This window comes from Ursus arctos, unplaced genomic scaffold (assembly GCF_023065955.2).
Source record: "Ursus arctos isolate Adak ecotype North America unplaced genomic scaffold, UrsArc2.0 scaffold_8, whole genome shotgun sequence".
Taxonomy (NCBI): Eukaryota; Metazoa; Chordata; class Mammalia; order Carnivora; family Ursidae; genus Ursus; species Ursus arctos.
The window spans coordinates 79,177,623-79,189,686 of NW_026623100.1; positions in this window are offsets into that span (position 1 = coordinate 79,177,623).

Sequence of the window (12,064 nt, forward strand, 5' to 3'; positions counted from 1 at the left end):
TTTTATAATCCAAAATGTATAAATTAATTTACAGGAATTTACAACAGTAAATATTCCTGATATATTCACAGATAGTAAAACAAACTATCACCATCTAATTAACTAAGAGCAAGAAGTTCTTCTGACATCTAACCTTGATCATTCCAGCCTCAGTTATGTCATGATCTCCTGAAGGTAGATATTAGAAATCTTCTCTCTCCAGACACGAGAGGAAAACAAGCATACTCCCTACCAGATACACTGAAATTACATCTCACCCTCATGAAAATAGAAGGCTGTCCTTTAAACCATACTCTCTTATAATTCATATTTTGAGGGTCAAATTCTGAACTGCGTATTGGAATTTCCCCCCGCTCTTTTCTTGGTACAATTCCAAACGGCAGGAAAGATTTTGCTTGCTAACTGCCAAGTAATTATTTCATCATAAGCCTCACGAGAGAAGGAATCTCTATTACCCCTACTTGTGAGGACGCACCTTCCAAAAGATTCAAACTCATTACACGAGGGATGGAAAAAGCCACAGATGCACGTGATTTAAGTTTGGCAGGAGCACAGATGCATTTGAGATATTAGATTTTCTAGTTGCATTGCCTAGCAGAATGAAGTCTGCCAAATTTGGAGAGGCTCGATTGTTTTTGGTATATATAAAGAATGTTGTATTCACTGGATCACCTCAAAGGTGAGGGAAGTCCTATGTTGTAGTTCTAAGAATGTCTTGTGATGTTTAGGTCTTGGACCAACTCTGCTGCAGAATGTATATATCATCTTGGATAAAGTCCCTGAAAGAGAGAGCTGTGCCTCAGTGTTCTTTAACGTGAATATATAAAAATTCGCTACTCTGATGCCTCTTCTCAGAGATAGGAGAAAAGAGCACTCAATTAGGAGACAGATACAGGCTCTGGTCCTATTTTTGTCCTTTACCATGTGTCAAGACATCTGAACTTCTCTGAACTTCAGTTTCCTTGTCTATAAAATGGGGATACTAATCCCTGGCTAGTAAGTAATAAGTTCCATAATCATAAGATGATAGGTGAGAAAGTATTCCACAAATTATAAAATGTTATAAACATATAAGCCATTATTGGTAGTAAACATAATGCCTGTAAAGGAATTTTCAATTATGTAAAAATATTCTCCAAATACCATTATTGTGCCCTTGCCCTTTGGTGCGTGGGTGGCTCGGTGGGTTAAGCATATGCCTTCAGCTCAGATCATGATCCCAGGGTCCTGGAATTGAGTCCTGCATCTCAGCAGGGAGCCTCCTTGTCCCTCTCCTTCTCTACCACCCGCTCATGCTCTCTCTCTCAAATAAATAAATAAAATATTAAAAAAAACAACAACCTGGAATACCAGAGAGCTTTTTATACATCCCATCTGCTTTGCCCCAGGCATTAAACTCTGTAAAAGGTGTCCTCCTGGGGGACTGGTCCCGTGCTCTTCTCCTCATGAGGGAGCGCCATGTGGCTCTGTGGAAAGAGCACCTGACTTGGGATCAGACCTCAGGTGGCACCTAGGTTGGGTTGCTAACTAGTTGTATGACTTGCAGGAAGCCGCTGACCCCAACTTCTTTGTCTCTGGGATGAGGGGTTGAACCAGATAACCTCTGAAGTCCTACCTGGTCATAAAAATCCTGTTATTTTATATTTGTTTAAGACACCAATTTCCTTAGAGGGGTCTCTAGGCTGATTCAGAGTCTGTGTGTCTCATAGAACACGGGGGGCTGGGGCACAATTGCACGGAAGCCGCTGTGAGCTACTGAAAGGCAGGGCGAAGGAGAGGTCTTTTTGTTTGCCTGCTCAGAGTTGACCCTGCACAGCTTCATGCCCACCTAGAGAGGTTTGCTTTGTTGCCATGGCGCTCTGGGGCAGCTGAAGTATAAACCTCTACCAGGAGACCTGATTCCATTGCTTTAAAATAATCTCCTACCTTACAGGAGAGTCCTAAGCCCTAAATGCTCAGGGGATTAATGAATATATCAAGTAGTTCTGAAAATTAGGTTTGTATTTTGAATCCGTTCATCAACCAAAGGCATTCAAGATGAAACACACACACACACACACACACACACACACACACAGACTTTTGAATCAGACAGACATTGATTTGAGTCCCAGAATGAGTTTACTATTAGGAGATGTTAGGTCTCTTAATTAATCTCTGAGCCTCAGTTTCTTCATCTCTAAAATGGGACAATAACTACTTTGCAGACTTATTGTACAGAAAATGCATGAAAATACCTGGTCTATATTAGAGACTTAATAAATGGCCATTGGTACTCACAATGAAAACATATTTCTGAAATTTTGTGATTAACTGCACAATTTAGATAAAATGAGTCTGCAGGGTTTCAGAATAATAACAAGGGATTTGACGAAGTTTTCCCCAGTTTTAAAGGTTTAAATGGTAAAATGATAGAGCCTTTATAGAACTTATTACCTGCCCTTATTATATCAGACCCTAGAAGAATAAGGAGATTTTTCTGTTTTACACATTATTTGATATGTAAAACTTTTGTATATTTTTAGGTTTTTTTTTTTTTGCTTTCTTCCAATTTCATTTTTTAAAACCTAACTTTCTTTGTTGAGCTGTCTGAAAATCTAAATTATAATAGAGTTGATTCAGATCCAATGGTGTGCTGAAGTTGGCTCACACCAGTTCCTGAGAGCTGTGTTTGCACATGTGTTCCTAATTCTGCACTCAGTGACATCTTGTTGATAGCTGAAATTGGCCATAGTGGGTGTATTTACACCATGAAAATCAGCAAACACCACAAGTCAGGTCTCTTTAATTTTTCCAGAACCAAGTGTTAAACACTCCAAAGCACATCCCTGGATATAAAACTAGAATTTTTTTCCAAAGTTTGGCTTTGTTATTTAAAATGTTCCTTTCCAATTTGTAATTTTTAGTTTCTCCTTGATTTAAATGTAAGCTTTATAAGAGCAGGGACTTTATTTACTGATGAATCCTAGCTGTCTACAACAATAAATATTAGAAATAAGCAATTGTACTTTTTTTTAAAGGGGGGGGCAGAGGGAGAAGGAGAATCTTAAGCAGGCTCCATGCCCAGCGTGGAGCCCGGCACAGGGTTTGATCTCATGATCCAGAGATCATGACCTGAGCCAAAACCAGGAGTCAGATGCTTCCCCGACTGAGCCACCCAGGTGCCCCAGCAACTCTACTTCATAGAGTTTCCCCTGTGGTCTCCTTACAACTGGGTGCTCTTCTGAATCTCTTCCCATGTTCGAACTATCACTAAATTCAGGTCCACGTGTCTCTCTGGAAAGCCAGAAAGCCCGAAGAGATTTTTAGGAGAGAAACTCATGATCAAACACCAACTTTTAATTTAATATAGCACATCTGTAAAAATATATATATATGATTTTGAGCACGATTGCATTTGGGAGGGTCTAGAGAAGGAATTCACGATACAACCTCTAGGTCATCTGCACAAGTTAATCTGTGAAGTAGAATTGTTTGGCATTAACTATCTGAATGCTGAAGAGATGATTATGACTTTGATGTAATTGAGTATATGCTCTTCTTACAGGCAGTAACTAAGACTAGAGCAGTCTAGAAGCTAGTCCTGAGATGTAAGTTCTTGCAGTGAACATGTAAAATGGTGCTTGCTTTCCTATGTTACATGCAAGAATAGACTGACATACTCTGATCAGACCTGGGTTAAGTTGATAAAGTGCGGGTGGTAAAGAAGAAACAATTTTTAAAGCCCTCTTGACAGAAGAATTGACAAGGAAACTATAGGTTGGTTGGAGAATGTGGAAGGTGTTGTCAAAAAGCTGAATTAGTGTAGAGGTGAAGGACTGAGAATTTCCTATCACTATTTGAAGGGAAGATGACGAGCCCAGTTTTCGAAGCGTTAAGTTTCAGGTGCCAGAGAAACGTTCCAACGGAGATGTTCTGGAGGAAAGCCAAGATATGCTAGGTCAGGCTTTGCCCATTCCACATGGCTATCTCACCAGAGTCTTTCTGTTGCTCTCAGCTGCCCGCAAATTTGCAAGGAAGATAAAATGTATCAAAGACTCAGTGACTTTGCTTTTCCCAACGGCCTCTTCTTGGGCACACCTTCTTTCTCACTCTGCCCACCATGACCCAGTTCAGAGAGGTTGTTAAAGTCTCCTCCACAGTATAAAGGAAGTGAGATGATACAACGTTGAAAAACTATGTACAATATACCGGACATGATGATACTGTGCTAAGAGCTCAGACTCTGAAGGTGAACTCTGAGTCCTAACTATCATTTACTCGAGGTATGGCCATGGTCAAGTTACTTATTCTTGCCACACCTCAGTTTTCTTCTCTGTAAAATGGGTGTAATAATATAATGTAATAATCTCCTAGTGTTGTTGTGAGGATTGAACAAGATAGTTCGTGAAAAGGGGTTAGCGTCATCCCCAGCACGTAGGAAGCACTCAGTAAATGGGAGCAATTGTATCGCAAGAGTTCTACTTGACCCGCATTGAATCCAGGGGATGCATCTGGAGGTGGGAACTTTAAGCAAATCAGCGCCTAAGGATTGCATATTCCTCGTGAAGATGATTTCTGCCATTGTACACTGACAACTGCTCTTTTATTCTCTTAAATTCTTAAGATTTATTTATTTATTTGGGAGAGAGAGAGCCAGAGAGTATACAAGTCGGAGGAGGGTTGAGGGAGGGGGAGAGAATCCTCAAGCAGACTTCCCGCTGAGTATGGAACCTAATTCGGGTCCAATCCCAGGACCCTGAGATCCTGACCTGAGCTGAAATCAAGAGTCAGTTGTGGGGCACCTGGGTGGCTCAGTCGGTTAAGCAGCTGCCTTCAGTTCAGGTCACGATCCTAGGGTCCTGGGATTGAGCCCCACATTGGGCTCCCTGCTCAGTGGGGAATCTACTTCTCCCCCTGCCCTGCCCGTGACCCCACTCTTGCTCTCTCTCTCAAATAAATAAATAAAAATCTTAAAAAAAAATTCAGATGCTTAACCGACTGAGCCACTCAGGTGCCCCCATTCTCTTAAACTCTTAGAAGTCACTGCACGCTCAAGCTGTTGATACTTCGGGCTCTTATTCATGCACTTGACCAATCTTCCCAGGCTGCAGTGACTTTCTCATGCACTTCAGCAAGATGTTACAGGACTTCCACTCATCCTTAAGGGCCTGCTGATCGTGAACTTCTGTTTTCTCCACCATTTTTTCCCTCCTTGGTGTAAAACTTGCTTTTTGACAGACAGTTTGAAATGCCTGCATGACATTTTGGCACTATCTGCGGCACTGTTGTTGGTCTGGGGCACCGTTTAGGGGTGGATATGTTCATCAGAACATGGAATACTGACATTCAAAGAAATCACACCAGAGTAGGAAACCGATCGGTAAGCACCTTCAAACCCGGCAACTGTCACTCACTGACTGTGCCGTGGAGCTAGTGCTAAGTATTTGTATTTGTAAAGATACTTGGGGGTAGGGGTGCCTGGGTGGCTCAGTCGTTAAGCGTCTGCCTTCGGCTCAGGGCGTGATGCCGGTGTTCTGGGATCGAGCCCCACATCAGGCTCCTCTGCTGGGAGCCTGCTTCTTCCTCTCCCACTCCCCCTGCTTGTGTTCCCTCTCTCGCTGGCTGTCTCTCTGTCTGTCAAATAAATAAATAAAATCTTTAAAAAAAAAGATATTTAGGAGTAAGCATGGCAGGGGCAGGTCAGAGAATCAAAACAGGAGCCTGTTCTCAACCGTGCACTAAAGCAGAGGGTTTCCCCAGAACATGACCCATTTTAGAAAAAGATCCCAAATTCAAATAAAACTGAGGAATACTACCCAAATCTTAGAGATATTAGGATGCAAAAGAGTCAGAAAAGTCCTGAAAATTAATCCTTCTGACTTCGTGTAACCCACACTTTCCGGAATGATTGGACTGCAAAACAATTTTTTTCTGTGTGCAATAAATAGAAAGCTCCACCAAGCATCCCCTTCTGGGCATTTCCTGTCACACTATATTCTGGTCAGATGGTTGTCCTTCTCCTGGACCTTTATGATTACAATCCTTGTAATTAATACACATGACTTCTACTCTAGTCCCCAAATGACTACTGTTTTAATCATTTTTTATTTGTTAGACCAAAATCCTTTCTTTTTGGGTCTCAGGTTCATTCTGATTGTCACCAATTCCATTAACCCACTTAGCTATGACTTTACAGGTATGACTTATTGTCCTAACAGCCCATACATTTATTTTGTGGAGCAGTGCTTTCCAATAGAATCTTCTGTGATGACAAGAATGCTCTCTTTCTCTCTCTGCCCTGTCCAATACTCCAGCCACTAGCCTTTCATGGCTATTGAGCACTTTAAATGTGGCTAGTACAAGTGAATTTTTAGTAGAGCTGAATTTTTCATTTTACTTAATTTTAATTAATTTAAATTTAAGTACCACATATGGACAATGGGTATCACTTTGATGGTACAGTCTCTATGGGTCTGGTATGTCTGTCCAGGGGAAAATGAGAGGATAAAAGTCACGTCAATGAGGTAAAGCCACAATGACTCGCTACTTGGAGTAAAACACTGTTGATCACCAACTATCTCTTCAAAAACCATCATGTTGAATATTTTTCTGATGAGCTCTCTGGGTGCTTTTTTTTTTCTGTGCCATTTTTAATAACAAGAAAACAGATAATTTTTGATATATTATGAAGGAAAGGTACTATTGAAGTGCAGTAGATGAAACCACTTAGTGGAAAGGCTAGTATCAGAGTTTGAAAGGAAGGTTTGGAAAGACACGCTTTACATAATGATGGAAAAATTGGAAACAACCTCCAGGGACATTCAATTTGAATCAACTCGGATGTAAAATTGACCTTCAAATGTTCCAGTAGAAAAGGCCAAATCTGAAAAATAAAAAAAATCGGTATGACTAAAGCACCTGCTTGTGCCCCGGGGCCCGTCTCCATACAGCCTTCTGTTTGGAAAGAGCATGACACAGGCTCCTTGAGGTTCACAAAATCGACCTCCCACCTAGTAACTGCAGGATTTAGATCTCCCTTCAGTTTACAATATGGGTGATCCGTCCCTCAGCTACCGGGTAGAGACCCGAGTCATGAAATCATGTGAGACAAATGATACTGGGAAGGGCCTCCTTGTTCCTCAAGGTTCTCTACGTTTTATCCCTGTATCAGATCAGATCTCTAGAAAGCATGGACTCAGCCGTATCCCCGTGGCACTTTTGTCATAGAAGAAAACTTCATGTTTTGCCCCATTTTATCAAAAAGCCACATGAGAAACAGCCATAAATTGAACTTCTGTGCCTTCTTTCTAAACTCACCGGAATCCCATTGTCCCGTGGGCTACTCATGACACCACCCGCTGGAGAAGTTTCTCTCAGATTCCAGAGCCAGAAAGTGCTTGCTGCACTTTGAAAATGAATGTTTCATTTTCTAAGGCGAGGAAAAATGTGTTTTGTCTCCCTCTTTGTCCCCATCCCCAAGAAACTCAAGGCTGGTTTTAGGCTTGTTTGCAGTAGATCTTTCCCAGTCCAAGATGTCTATTATCATTTTTCCTTATCTTCCCTCACTAATATTTGGTCGTTTTGTTTTTGTTGTTACATTAATGAATTTATCACAGTCATAATTTTTATGGGCGTCTACACCAAGTCCATTTGGGAAGGGGCGACAAAGATTCTCTCCTTGATCAAACTCTACTCGGTCCCTATAGACTTTTCAAGTAGGCCCCGACTTTTTGGCTTCTGTGTTTGTCTCTGCATTGTCCCATTTTAGCAAGAATCCTGCTAGGTCAGTTTGGCCATTACCCCCCATTCCCCCTCTTCCCGGTGTCAGTGATTTTCCACCCACTGACCCCTACCCTTCTCCTTCACTAGAAAGGCCCACTCACTGATGCTGTATTCAGAACTGAGCCCAGGTTTATACCGAGGTCTCTCTCCTCTGTGGCCACAGTCCTGACTAAAATCTCCTCTTACCGCTTTAACTACTGTCCAGCTCTGGTTTTTCTTTAACAGAAGACAGAATGTAAGTATAAATTCATATGTACAGGTTTACTTTCCTTCCTTTGTCCCCTAAAAACATCAGAACACCTTCTTAAGTGCTCTTATTCTCAAATTTTGGGTTCAGTACTGAGACTGCCCTGAGTATTTAATACCCAGCCCATGCCCCTTCTCTTCTAGGACATCCCTGCAAACAGCTGCGAGGCCCATCGCACATCACAGTGTCACTGGGTGACACGCAACTTGTCAAGTGTCATCCCACATGCCATCCCATTGTAGGAAATAGCCTTGGACCCCTTTCATCCAAAATGGGAGCTCTGTGGCCCAGCCTTTCAAGATTTTCTCTTTTGTATTCCTCCACACTATCAGCTAAAATCCTTTTGACACCAAAAGCCTTACTCAAGAATGTTGTTTCCAGTAAGTATTCTTCCTTCTGAGCAAGCTTCAGAAACAACAACAACAACAATAAAAATCCATGTTGGCTGAAGGCATATTTTGCTGGATTGAGTGGAAGATAAATTTCAACTTCAGGCTGGTTTACTTTCTTTAATATGCAATTAAGTATAAATATTTCAAAAGAACAGCTTATATATTAAGCAATAAAGCATTCTCCAAAACATGTTTACATCTGGAGCGGTTCTCAAATGAATCCAGATTTTTCCCTGAGCCTCATTCCTCTACTTCAATATTCTTCTCATTCTGCCTATAACAATCCGAACAAAACATGAAATATAATCTGCTTTCTAGACGATATGAAGAAAGTTCTCATCCAAAGAGTTTTGTTTTTTTTTTTAAAGATTTTATTTATTCGACAGAGATAGAGACAGCCAGCAAGAGAGGGAACACAAGCAGGGGGAGTGGGAGGGGAAGAAGCAGGCTCATAGCGGAGGAGCCTGATGTGGGGCTCGATCCCATAACGCCGGGATCACGCCCTGAGCCGAAGGCAGACACTTAACCGCTGTGCCACCCAGGCGCCCCTCATCCAAAGAGTTTTTTAATTCAGATCTTCTCAGGGAGTCTAGATCTGCAAAATGAAACAAAGGGATAGGTTGCTGGTTGTCACTGGGACATTGTCTCTGATCCCAAAGGGCAACCTGGTTCATAAAGTGTGCGTAGACCTTTCACTTGGTTTAATGCAGGCACATCTTATGGGACAGAGATGGGTATTTTTTGTGCTCAGTTTTAAAACCAGGGGTTCCTTCCACAGGAGAAATCTGGCTGCCTTTCCTATGGCTCTCTCATTTGTTTGGTTTATCTTTTTTTTTTTTTAAAGATTTTATTTATTTATTTGACAGAAAGAGACAGCCAGAGAGAGAGGGAACACAAACGGGGGGAGTGGGAGAGGAAGAAGCAGGCTCATAGCGGAGGAGCCTGATGTGGGGCTCGATCCCATAACGCCGGGATCACGCCCTGAGCCGAAGGCACACACTTAACGACTGAGCCACCCAGGCGCCCCTGTTTGGTTTATCTTTTAACCGAAAGCCATGATTTACAGTTTCTCTTGTCTATGTGTGTGTAGAATTACCGACTTGAGGGCACTATTAGTTATCTGATATATAGTGTAAGTATATTTATCTTGCAAATCATATGCATATAAGGTAAATAAAGTGCATTATTTTGTTTATATCTCAAGAAATACAGGCTGTCCAGCAACAGGCTTTGACGTAAGGTAGCTGTCACTGGAGAAAAGTTGAGGCATCTAAAGATAGTAACAATACCGTTGTTACTGTCATGCAAAAAATTAGAGGTAGTGAATAGATTTCTCTCTGACCAAGTACAACTCAAGGCTCTTTTCTTTTAAAATCTGTGAAACCCATAATTGACTTACTTGTCCCACATCGTTCAGAAAAGCCCCATGAAGCTTGATTAACTGATAGAGTTATTTTTACCCCCTGCCTGCAGGGGAGGAATACTGGTTTGACCACTCAGACCTTGCCGGACTCACACTGCAGCCTCAGCAGCTACAGAACCAAAATTTTAGTCATGGGTCAACAGGAACAACAAAAATTCTCACTCCCGGCTTCTTACCCTTGAAGCTATTTGGACAGGGAAGTGGGTGGGACCTGTGTATACACGGGCAGAGGCCAAATGTTTTTTCTGGAGCCAGTATCATTCCTACGACAATCTGGGGAAATTACGATCACAGAATTTCAGAGTTAGAACATAACTTAGCTGTCTAGCAGCTCCTTCATTTTACAGAGGAGGCAAAGGAGACCCAAGAGTGACTTATTTAATAGAGAGGAGTCTGCTAGATACCCGATAAGCCGAGATGAAGTTTCCCTGCTCTCCCCGCTGTACTGTGTTACATACACATATTTTGGGGGCAGAATTTAGCTTTTAGTTAAAGAATATGAAAGATCTGATGTCATCAAATTATCAAAGCATAGCATTAAAAATAAATCACAGCTGTTAAAACTATTAACTCGAAGGCCGATGGGGGAGCACTGTGAAAGGAAGGGTCAGACCGTTAACACCTGAATCCACTGAACACTTTTAACATCACCAAAAAGAGAAACCCCGCTATCATAGGTTTCCTGATGCCATGCTGTAGGAAATACACATTACCACCTCCAGAAAAGTCTCGTCAGAAAAATCAAACCTGAATCAGATTAAGGCTCTACCAGTTGAAGAGAAAGACTAGGGATAGAAGAATGTATTAAACCCCACCACAGAGACACAACTGGCCAAATCCAGACTGAAAAATTCTACAGAATGGATGACCCAGTTTCCTCAACAACAACAAAATAATCATAGGAATAAAGAAAGAAATTAGAAAAGAGAGAGGGATGATTTTTATACATTAAAAGAAACGTAGGAGATATTAACCAAATGTAATGTGGACCTTGACTATTTCTTCATTCAAACAAACAAAAATGACAAAAGACTTTTATAGGACAATCAAGGAAATTTGAATGCTGGCTGACATTAGATGATATTAAGTTTCTGTTCTTAATACTTTTAGTTGTGTGTCTTTTAGAGATACAAACAGAAGCATTTATAGATTAAATAATATAATGTCTGGGATTTGCTTTGAAGTTCTCTATCTGGGGGCAGGGGAGTGCACTGTATAGATGAAAGAAGATTTGATCTGTGTTGTAATTATTGAAGCTCAGTGACAGGTACTCATTATACTATTCTCTCCACTTTTGTGTATGTTTGAAAAGCTTTCTTAAAAAGGTGAAAATAAAAATAAAATCAAGATAAACACAATACGTATGATAGCCTGTACACATACATTCTGCTACCATTTTTTTTTAAAGGACTCAAAGGATCATTTAGTCTGTGATGTTTCTATTTAAAGTGATTTTCCTACATTTTTACTGAACAGCATCCAAACACTGCCGGACAGGTGGTGTCTCTGGCATGACTCTGTTCTGCATTTTGTGTCATAATAATCCTTTAGCCCGTCTGTCTCTGTCCTTGGAGCTCCTGAAGGGCAGAGACTATACCTTTTTTTCATCGTCCTCTCCCTGGTCCATAGCACAGTATTTGATGTGCACCAAATAAAGAAATGGATTTTCAGGAAAAACCTTTTTCTCATTTGCCGCATTCAGCATGACTTTATTTATGTTGAAATGCAAATCTGTCTTTGCTGGTGGTGATGTCATTCTGTCCTTACCGAAAATGGAGAACAGCGTTAAAAAGAATTAAAAAAAAGTAACCGGATCCTCTTTGATAGCTCCTCACTTTCTGCCCAATAACCTTCGATTTTCTAAGTTTTCCTTTGGAATAACTACTTTAAAAAAATCATCTCTATGTATCTGCCCTGAAACTTTTCTGGATTTTCAATCTTACTTAAGCTGAATTTTTGTTTTTTTAAGTAGACTCCATGCGTAGCACGGGGCCCAAAGTGGGGCTTGAACTCGACCCTGAGCTCGAAACCTGAGCTGAGATCGAGAGTTGCACACTTAACCAAATGAGCCACGCAGGTGCCCCTTAAGTGGAATTTTTAAAATCAAGATACTTGTACAAACTAGTCTAATAACTTCTGAATATTACTTTTCACCTTTCAGAAACAAAACTCTGATTCAATGTAGGGAACAAGAATTTATTGATCACTTAAGACATTGTCCAAGTAAAACTCATAAAA